At 40.9% G+C, this 11,332-nt stretch overlaps 1 long non-coding RNA gene across 1 annotated transcript; it reads right to left on the reverse strand.

The window, feature by feature from the left end:
* Positions 1 to 204: 204 nt before the first annotated feature.
* LOC133098966 (uncharacterized) lies at positions 205 to 9,970 on the reverse strand. The gene is made up of 3 exons (XR_009702275.1): positions 9,725 to 9,970; positions 670 to 864; positions 205 to 438 (listed from the first exon to the last, which is right to left on the reverse strand). It is a non-coding gene; the product is annotated as an uncharacterized LOC133098966 (long non-coding RNA).
* Positions 9,971 to 11,332: the final 1,362 nt, after the last annotated feature.

The following is an 11,332-nucleotide window of genomic DNA, read 5'->3' on the forward strand; positions in this document are numbered from 1 at the left end:
TGTTTCTTCTATTGCCCATGGCTTGCACCAGAAAATGCATTTTGCTAGCATTGCCATGTTTGTGTGCCCAATGTCACCAAGTCAAATTTAAATGTTGCTTTTTCACTTTTTAAGTCTGTTTATTGGAAAGCATGAAGCGTGTTTATACAGAAAAAAAATCTAACAGATTTTTATTTTATTTATTTATTTATTTAATAAGTTTATTTTATTTTATTTATTTTTGGCTGTGTTGGGTCTTCGTTGCTGCACGCGGGCTTTCTCTAGTTGTGGCGAGCGGGGGCTACTCTTCGTTGTGGTGCACAGGCTTCTCATTGCGGTGGCTTCTCTTGTTGCGGAGCATGGGCTCTGAGGTGTGCAGGCTCAGTAGTTGTGGCGCATGGGCTTAGTTGCTCTGCGGCATGTGGGATCTTCACAGACCAAGGATCGAACCTGTGTCCCCTGTATTGGCAGGCAGTTTCTTAACCACTGAGCCACCAGGGAAGTCCCCAGATTTTTAAATATATATAAATAAATTCAAAAGTGTTTACTTGTTCAAACACAACTGTTCGTGTTTGGTCAGTAGGGCCACGGCCAGAGAGCTGATCTCTTATGTTCCCAACTCAGTATCACTCACAAATATTTGGTCTTGTAAGAGAAAAGATGTGACAACCTAAATAACCATATCCTTACCTGTGTTTTTTTCATCTTTCAGGAAAAAAAAATCCATTATGACCTTCATTGCCTGGGTAATGATGTTGATATCACAGACTCACTACCAGGGAGTAAAATTCTTAAAGCAGGGACTGTAATTATATCCTCTTTGGGTTTTGCAAGATGAGTGACACTTGTGAGTGGCTGCTGTGAATGCTAGACTGTATCTTTGCTCTGTAGTGAATAAAAGAAAGAAAAGTACGTTTCATTAACAAGGGCCTTTTGAGGAACATGTTAAAGAGCTCTAGTACATTGGAAAATGTGTTGATGTCTGTTGATCTCTGAAATAAGAATCATAATAGAAACAAAATTAAATGTTAAATATTTGTGGAGTGCTTATGATGTTATAGGCACTAAGCATATGTTACCTTGTATAATATAATACTTATGGTAATCCCATAATGTTTTAGTAACCCCAATATGCAAATGAAGAAATTGAGGCATAGAGCCCAGCCTATTTCTATTTTCTATATCCTACATTCTAGTAAGTGGCAAAGTTGTTATTTGGGCCAGGTCTTTTTAGAGTATTCAGAGATGGTCATACTCTAGTTAACTCACAAGAAACTGGTGCCTAAATGAAAATGTCGACCATCTGTGGAGGATATCCCTTCTCAGAGGGCACAATACATTTTCTCCTATCCATGACAACACTTGCCTGGTATCACAAGATCTGTGAAGCTGCATCATTATTCAGAAATCTTCAAAGGGATTGTGAATAGTGTTGGAAGATGTTCAATGCCGACCATGGTAAGGACATTAACTCTCTCTCTCTTTCTCTCTCTCTCTCTCTTTCTGTCTCACAAACACACACACATACACATGCACACACAATCTCTGATGACTGGAGCTATTCCCCTCTTCACCCCATCATCCCCTCTTTCCTGGGGCTGTTCTGGACAATTCACAAAACTCTGCCTCTAATTATTTATTTTGTGCCCTGGTACACCTCATCTGAGGGCATATTCTTTCTTTAGCTTGGGTCCTGCTGTATTCCCACATACCCACAGTAGGTATGTTTTCCAAATCAGTTCCTTGTTTGGTATGCTATGACCTAAAAAAATAAGAACCTTGGGGAGGTGATGGAGGTTCATGGTTTTTTTAAAAACATTTGAGAGAAATGCAGGTGCAAACAAAGTGAAATGGGCATTGTGACTATGAAAGATTGTCCCAAACTGATTTGAGAAGCATCTTGCAGGGCTTGTGTTCCTCAGGATGCTGGGCTATCCTTCTATTTCCCCTAAAATCACTTTTCCCAAAGGGTAATGACACCCTTTGTCTCCTTCACTTATGCATTTATTTAAGTAGCTTAATGTTTAGAGGTCAACCACTTGCCCTCTTTCCAAGCTTCTGAGAGACACCTTGCTGTCACCCCACCCCCTCCACCAAGTACCATCTATCGCCTCTAACATTTACACACAGTGGATGAATAAACTTTTAAGCAATAAGTTCATTTTACTGGAATCTTGTCTAACCATATTAGCATCTCACCCACAGTGGCTGCTCCATAAAATGTCAAATGAAAAGAATTGCTAGAGTTTGGGACTTTTCTTCGGTGGTTATGAAAACTGGAAGTAATCCAGCTGTCGAGTCAAAGACAAACCTCACCTGTGCTGTTTCAGATCCATCATGGGTAGGAAATGGAGAGATAAGGTTACACCCAGGGAGGTGCTGAAACATGGGAAATCGAACCAAGCCAAGTTAATTAAAGCACGTTAATTAAAGCAGAGCTCTGCTGAGCAGGGCTTACCAACCAGGGACCTGAGACTCCCTAAATGTGTGCAGTTCAAGATCAAACCCAGCCAGCCTTTGGCCATGGCTGAGAGGCACTCGAGCCCCATTTGAAGCACAGCCTGAACTTTGCTGGCACCGGCCCAAATGCCTACGATGGACTTTGATCTTGTAGCTCTAAGTGCCATGGGATTTCAGACCATACTGAAGCTCAACTACCTTCACGAACAAGGACAAAAGGTGGAGATGGGAGAAAAGCAAGGAGGGCCCCCAAGTTCAATCACATGCCAAGGAGATAATGCTGTGTTGAGAAGCAGCCAATGCCTCACACACTGTGCTTTGAGCCTCAGGTCAGAACAGAGGCACGCATATCTCCTGCACAGATATTTTTGTCTTTTCACAGATCCCGCTTCTTATGAAGTTCTGGTGCATTAATAGCTTTTGCATGATAGCGTTTCTTTCTCTAGTGCGTTTATACTCTCCACGCCATGTCACGTGCTGTGCAGTCAGAGAATTTTCATGTTGCTTAGATTCTGGACAAACGTTATAAAGGTTTGTTTTTCTTTGTTGTGATGGAACTGAAACCAAGCCCTGGGTTTGGAAAGCTGTTCTCATGAGGAGAGTTGGCTGGTCTCGAAAAAGATGTGGTATGTGTCCAGCCCTCATTTCTCGCGTACCTTTTTCTTAGGAAGCTCTGTTCTTGGGGTCGGCTTGGCTGGCAGCCAAGCGTTGAGAGAAGGAAAGCTGCTGTGTGTTGGGAGCTGACAAAGCCGGCGGGTGGGGAGCCGGCGGGCGTGCTGAGTGATGATCTGCACCACAGGCCCAGCCCAGATGTCCCATACAGAGGGATGTGTGTGACCCACAAGTCATGAACTCGGGAGTCTGTAGCTATGGGGAAGTCATTCAAAGCAGCAATTCTTTCTGCTTGCACCCCTTCTTTCTGGAGGGTCTGAAATTTTCCCTGTGCACGGAGTATTTCATTAGTTATGATGCTGAGTGTCACCTGGAGAAATTGTTACGTGAATTGCTAATGATACCAGGAGTGGCCAAAGAAGAAAGCCCCGAAGAACTGAATCAAAACAGGAACAAAACCACAGCTATTTTCTCTATTGTTGCAATTAGATAATTGTGCACTCTCCTGCCTTGTCCTCTGAAGGTGGATTCTAAAATGAAAACCTTGGTCACTGAAGTCACCTACATTCATGTTCTTTCACCTCCACGCATGAACCTCCTGCAAAGAACTGAGTTGGGGTCATGTGCTTACTATGTGACACGTGGTCCTTCTGCATTTTGCATAAGATCCAGGGGCCAGAGGAGCGGGCTTGATTGTGTTGGTGTCCTCTCACTCAGCAAGCTAATGACAGCAGGGCTTTTTTCCATGTGGAATTACTGGCATTACTTTAAATCATTAAAACTGTCATTTAAAATAGTCTTTAAAGCAGAAAAAAGACAGAGCCTAGTCTCTGTCTTTGGGTCTTCTAGTCCAAAGTGCACCTATTAAATAATAACAAACAGCAGTCCTACACCCATTTACTTCTGTGCATGAGTAGTGTCCTTCCCTCACTGTCCCCTCATGCTCTGACCACACATCCTCCCTCTCTCTTCCTCACTCTCTGCACTCCAGCCCACCGGCCTCTAAATGCTCCCGAGGTGCCCCAGTCTGGCCTTTGCACCTGCTGTTTCCTCAGTCTGCCTGCTCTTCCCCAGAGTCTGCATGGCGTAGCCCCTCATTCCCTCCAGGTCTCCGTCTGTCTTAGTGAGGCACTCTTCCCTGGCCACCCTGCCTAAAGCTTCTCCTACCAGACATTTTCTGTCTTCCTTCCCAGTTTTATTTTTCTCCTAAGCATTTACTGCTATACTATAAATATATACACCCTATATATTTTATTTTTAGGTAGTTTCGTGTTTGTCTCCCCAAGCGGACTGTTAAGGACAGACCGTTGTTTGTTTTGCTTCCTGTTGTATTAGGGCCTGGGACTTAATAGGAATTCTTGAATGAATGAATGAATGAATGGGCTAGGCTCTGTGCTGGCCACTCATGGTCAAGCCAAACATGGTTCCTCATTGCAAGGAGTGTCTAGCCTTGTGGGAAAGACAGTTATTAAGTAAGAAATTCAAACGAAACATGCTTCCTGCAGGGAGGCTTCCTGCAGGAAGCCATGAGGGTGAGCGGTGGACGAGCCCAACCTGGTCTCCCTGCAGAGATGGTGTTTAAGCTGAGACCTGAGCTTACAGGAAGGACAGGAGACAAGAGAGAATACAGACAGTTCCAGGCAGCTGAAGCCAGGTTGTGAGAAGTGAGACGGGTCCAGAGGGGCAATGAAGCTCAAAGGATGGGCAGGGTTGGGGGTCGGGGGTGCTCATAAAGACTGAGCAATACGGACCCAGGCAGGGGTTCTGAGCAGGGAAATGACATGATCCAGAACAGCATTTTAAACAGATCTGAGAGAAGCAAGATGAAAAGCTACAATGAAGCAGACCTCAGTGTGTGCAGACTGTCAAATCTGTCCCTGGGAGAACTAGATGACTCTGAACAAACAAAAATAGTCAGCACAGAGGGTACAAATGGACTGATTTCTTGGGATCTTTACAGTTCTAGGAACAGACTGAACTCATTCCCACTTCAGCGTTTCCACCCACCATGTGCCCCTCACTGGAAACGTTCTTTCCATCTGTTCAAAACTACCTACCCTTCCTGAGCACGGCTGTAGCCCACCTCTTCTGGAGAACCCGTTTGGAGCTCTTTCTGTCCTCACTGATATTTCTTTCCTTTGAACTCCTAAAGTGCTAAGGTACACATCACACAATTTAGATCTTAATGGCCTACTTTCTTGAATAAACGGATACGTTATGACCCCAAGTAGAATGTCCTCTCCTTGCAAACAAGGATCCCCACATCCCACCCACCTAGAAAAAGGATGAGACACACTAGGGTCTTCCAAAAATATACCAATTGATCGAGGTCCAGATTATTGACTATACATTGGCATTTTGCAATCTTAGAATGATGCTTTAAAGAGTCTCACTTTACATATGAGGACCTCTAGGCATATGTATGACAGCAGGAAAAACCAGGGGGAAGAACTAGGCTTTTGAGTCATTATCCAGCTATAATTTAGTGGAGTGAATTCTAGCCAAAAAAAAAAAAAAAAAAAAGGCTGGTAAGTCCTCTAAGTTGGTGGCAAGGCACTTGTAAAGAGCAAAAGTAGAATGTCCAAAATTTAAAGGCAAATCTCAAATTAGGCAGTTGCCACAAGGGTATCCAGTAGGACCTAAAAACTAAATTCAGTAAGTTTAGCCAACTGTATAAACAACCAAAACCCTCAGGATGGTTAGTATTTATATCCAACTTAATGAAGTGAAATATGCAGGAACAGTTCTATTTGGGGGGTAAGATATCACAGCATTTCTTTTGGTTGTTTGGTACTGATTCAATAATGATTACTTCATTCAGCTCTCAAGGACCAGTGAATGGATCAACACAAAATAGCGTGGTATTTCTTGACTCCAGTTCAAAAATTGCAGTATGTTGCAGTAAACTCTCTTCTGGTGAAGATATGAGGTTGTTTTCCTTAAGCCTTGTTGAGACAGACAATAAATGGGCTTCACACTGCTGATCTAGATCAAGCAGTTTGTCAGACTGTTACAGTATGCTCAGACATAAAAGTTACTACAGGTCCTCTGTTGCTCAAACTATGCTGCAATTATCCAAAGTTTGTTTTATGTATCAGTTACAACATGATGGGGATGTCAATGACACAGCTCTAGTTACAGGTGTGTCAGCATTTCTATTCTAGGTGCTTATGTTCAAGAGTTTATAACTTGGCCATAAATAGATAACTAATGAGAGCATACTGTATAGTACAGGGAACTCTACTTAATGCACTGTGGTGACCTGAATGGGAGGGAAGTCCAAAAGGGAGGGGTTTTATATATATATATATATATATATATATATATATATATATATATATATATATATATATATATATATATATGTATGGCTGATTCATTTTGCTGTACAGTAGAAACTAACACAATATTGTAAAGCAACTATACTCCAGTCAAAATTAATTTAAAAACAACTAATCATGGAATGAATCTTGGCATATAAAAGCCACTTCCCAGAAAAAGTTTTTTAAAATACAAATTAGGAAAAAAGCTCCACATGTTCTGTCATTCTTACATTACCTACAGACCCCCAAATGAATTAGGAAATCCTTTTCTCTCATTTCTTTTTTTTCTTTCTCCAAGTAAATTATGTACTTCAGGGCCTTTGGGTCAATTTTTGACCTAATTGTCCAGTAAAGGTTATCATTTGGAGTGAAAAGTATTAAGTTCTTTTTTTGTCATGCAAAGATATTTTCCTGCAGGTTGTGAAAGGAGGAGGGAAGCTTGGCTAATATTGAAACCTCAAATCTGAGTTCAGGGCTGTATTTCTGAGTGTAAACAAGACGCTAGTATTACAAATGTGCATTTCGATGCTCTCTCTCTCTCTTTTTGAAAGATCTTTAAAATTTTAGGTAATGAAAAACTGTGAGATCAAAGATTCAGTCTTGTTTTTCTAGCAACTCCAGTAACAGATATTTGCTGCAAACTGTGTTCCAGATATTTTATGAATATTAGGCCATTCAATACTCAGACTAATGCTGCAAAGAGGCATGACTGCCTTCATTTTATAAATGAGGAAACCAAGGCTCAGACTAGTTAAGTAACTTGCCAGAGGTCACACAGTGCAGTGGGAGCAAAAACCCTGGCCCATGGGTAGAGGCTCAATCTTTGGGTATTCTATACAGTCATAACAGAGGCAAGTCATGCTAGAAAGTACCAATGCTTCAGTGGAACAAACTACTTACAGTTAAATATATACTCTAAAGGGCTTAATTCTAACATACAATGTGTTTGAATGGCAACATGTAGGACTCTGCAGGGCTGGGTCTAAGTAACATGTGGACATAGGCAGGCCCTCCAATTAGCATGCCCATTTTTGCCCATGTCGTGGAAATTTGGCAATTTCCCCAGTCATTTTCAATACATTAAAAAAGTTTATTATGATCAAAAACTGATCATGAGGGCTGTAAGTAGCCTTGACTCAAAGCTAGACATTCTCTTGCTCTCAAAGAAGACTCCCATCTTGGACTTGGCCAAAGCGGGGCTAAGCGTGATGGGTTAGCCCCAAATGGGGCTTCATATTTGGGTTTCGTATGTAAAGCTGAATGTGTCCTCACACAGCTGCTAGTTATTAAAGCTTTGTTTTGATCAGATCTACTCCTGATACTTAGTAGTCAAAAGTCCAATTCACTATTTTTTCACCGGTTTCAGAACGTACTTTTCCTTCTCATGGTTTGTAATTTTACTTGGAGGAGAAAGGAAGAAAAAAAAATAAAAGCAAGAGAAGAAAAGGGAACAAGAGGGAAAGAGGAGATGTGATCTGTATGAAAAGCATTTTTAAAACCATTGACCAAAAGGGATCTCAGACACACAAAATCTGTTAACCATCTTTCATCTTTTTTACAGTGTATCTATTTTTATCATAAGCTCGACAGGCAAATACCAAGTCAGCTTTACTATTTGGCATGGAGCCTGCTGTAATACTGATGATGTAATATCAGTCGTGATTATGTTACCCTGTTATCACTGTGAATATTATTTTATAAGCTTTAATAAGTTGCTTGAGCATTTAAGATGGTTTCAAAGTCTAAATTCATATTCATGCCAAATATGTAGGACATATTTTTCATAATTGTTCTTGTCCCTTGGGTCAGTAATACAGTTTATAATCATCATGAAATTTCATTCTTAATTCCTTTTAATTTATCAGAGGAAAATATGGATGGTTATTACCCAATTAAAATACTCCTGATGCTTTTAAGGTAGACATTATGGGGTTTTTGGAGTTTCACTGAAGACAATTAAAAAAAGAAAGAGCAGCTGCGTGACTTCAAAGCATTTTAAGTGCTCCAAGTTTGCAGAAATATTCAGCTGTTCAGTACCCTGTTTCCACCTGTCCTGTTCTCACATCATCTGTGATGTAACCAAGGAAAAATTGGAACATTTTACCCATGCAATAGGTGCAGGCGTGTGTGACTAAAGATAGAATTTTCATCTGGTAGCTACAGAATCAGTTCTGATACTACACATCCTTGGCTTATAGTTGCCAAGGGCAAGGACCAGGAAGATGATCAGTGAAAAACTCACAAAAACCAGACAAATGCATAAATCTGAGTCTACCTCCTTAGTTGAACGGAGTGCCACTTGCTTTGTGAGAGACACAGAGGTGCGCCCTTCAGACGGATGCTTTGTGAAGGTGATGTTTTTTCCAGATGGTTCCCATGCTACTAGCCAGAAAGCAACCCAGCAGGGCAGCTCAGTTACAATGGCTACAATTTCTTCCGGAGGAATTAACTGGGTTAATGTGATAGCCACAAAAAAGAAAATGCCTAGTCATCAGAATTTCGTTCTAATTTATTATGAAACAATCATACAGAATTTAGCCTCGTACCCCTTCCTTTGACATGCTCAATTTCTGTTTCCTTTCTTCTCTGTTTGATCATGACCTTATTTGATCATGAACTTAAACCAGAACAGTGTTGAAATCTATTTTAATTTCCTCCCCCTCACTTACCAGAATACCTTAATTTCATGCACACCTGAGTCCAGTTCTCCAAAGAGAAAGCCCCCAAATTCATAAACTTCTAAATGTTTACTTAATATTAAGAAGAAAATGCTCTTGGGGAGAGGGGTATTGTGACGATGCCTTATTTTCGCCCAGGCTTTCAAACAATTAGGGAACCGCTCTAAGAAAGAACAAGTTGAGTCTTGGCAGCGGTGAATTGGTGGATATGCTCAAGGTAAACAGAGTCATGTAAATATATGAAAATAGCTTTCACTTGTCGGTTGTGTTGTAGTTCACAAAGAGGTATGGAGTGTGTTGCCTTATTTGGTAAAAATAAGCATCCCTCCAGCTCCTAGAATCAATTCACAGTTGTCTCCTAACTCATTGGTCTTTTGTGAATGACATTTTCTTATTAAACAGGCACATTTTCACTAGAAATATTGGATCTAGTCTAGTAGGGTCCATATCAGAAAAGGTGATGAAATACTGGGCACTCTTAAGTAAAAATAATACCTTTTTTAAAAGGACATTTAAATGTAGGTCATTACTAAGGTGGGTCTCACCCACCATGGCACATTTGACCCCAGTTGTGTTCTGCTCTAACATGAGACTCTAATAGCTGAGCACTAGTTACTCCAGTTCTCAAAAGCTATGAATTTTGATATACAGCTCCTCATTATGAAAGCTTACCTCTTTATGGCTTCACCCAGGTGAGTGCACAGCTCTGGGCTTTTCTTGTCGGCTTCGACCTGGAATATGGGATCTGCAGGCGCTGACTTGGAAAGTCCCACACCTGCAGGTATCACTGCCTTTAGTGAGCTGGGACACTCTAGCCAGAGAACATGGAGTCACTTCATCTTTCAAAGTAGGACGGGAGCCCCAACTTTTAAAGAGGCTATCCAAACAGGCGACAGACTGCTGTACTTCAAAGACAGGAAATCCCTTCAAACGTTAAATTTTAAGGACAGAAAATGACCTACATTCAGGAAAATGCGGAGCCAGGAATTCAACATCATGTTTGTTCCAGTTTAATGAAGCGTGTTTGGTGGATATTAACTGGTCCTGAGGATTCCTACTCTAAGTAGGCGGCAGGCTTTGCCACCAGAAACCCACATTTTCAAGATCTTATTTTAAAAAGTCACTTGCGTTCACAGCAGATTGAAGTTACTGTGTAAAAACTGTCTCTGGGCCAGTTTTCACCCTTAAAATTAGTCTGGTTTAAAATTACAAATTACTCAGCATGTTTAAGAAACTCTATGAAAATGTTTTAACATCTTCCTAAACATCAAAACTAAGGGAAGGCATCAGCCCACGGCGCAGCCTTTGAAAATGAGCAGATGTATTGTTTCAAGTTTGACAGACAGCCTGGAAGCTCCCCAATGTCAAACCACAGGATTCCCCAATAGTTTTTCCCAGCTCAGAATGCAAAGTCTAGATGGATTTCTTGCCAGCCCCCAAAGTACTTTGGGCTGTGGATCATGTGAGTATAAGTACTAAATTCTTGCCCAATTCGCTCAGAATAAAAGGAGGGCCAGGGACAGCTGAAGGGGACAGAGATATGGTGAATGCTGTTTTCTCATGGCAGGGCCTCTGTCGTACCCCCAGTACTCGGAAGAATTACTGAACAAATGTGCAAGTAGGAAGGAAACGGGTGGGTGAAAGTCAGCCCCATCTCAGAACACAAAAGTTGTCCTTCTGTGTTTACATTTTCAAAAAGCAAAAATCCAAAAAAGGTTGACATTGGAAACTTCCTGGGGAACCAAAAAGTTTAGCCTACATTCCATAGTTGTGTCATCTTAAGCCTCTCTGAGCAAGGAGGTCAAAGTTAACTCTGCTTCCCCGCTTACAAAACAAGTCAACTTATTTTGTATGTATAGCTATAAACTGTGTGCAAGTTTCCTAAGTCGGGCACTCGGGATGAATTATGAATGGAATTAGCCAGCTTGACTTGGAGTTTCCTCACTTTTACAGGTCTTTAAACAAGATTTTTATACATTCATGTGTAATCAATGGGACCAACACATGAAATGATCCTTAACGTAAAACACTGTTTTAGAGTGATTTTGCAGTTAAGGAAACTTAAATATGAACTTCTAATGTGGAAAAGGTAGTTTTTACATGCTGCTTTAAAACTCATCTGGAAAACTTATGAGCTGGCCACAGTATTTCTGTCAGAAACTGAAATTAAGTTTATATTTTAAATGCTCTCTTTGTTTCACGAAGCCAATCTGCTTCTCATATCCTTAGCCTTAGTCACCTTAAAAATACATAAATTTGGTATCTGGTTATTGAGTTTTT

Source organism: Eubalaena glacialis, chromosome 1 (assembly GCF_028564815.1).
Source record: "Eubalaena glacialis isolate mEubGla1 chromosome 1, mEubGla1.1.hap2.+ XY, whole genome shotgun sequence".
NCBI lineage: Eukaryota > Metazoa > Chordata > Mammalia > Artiodactyla > Balaenidae > Eubalaena > Eubalaena glacialis.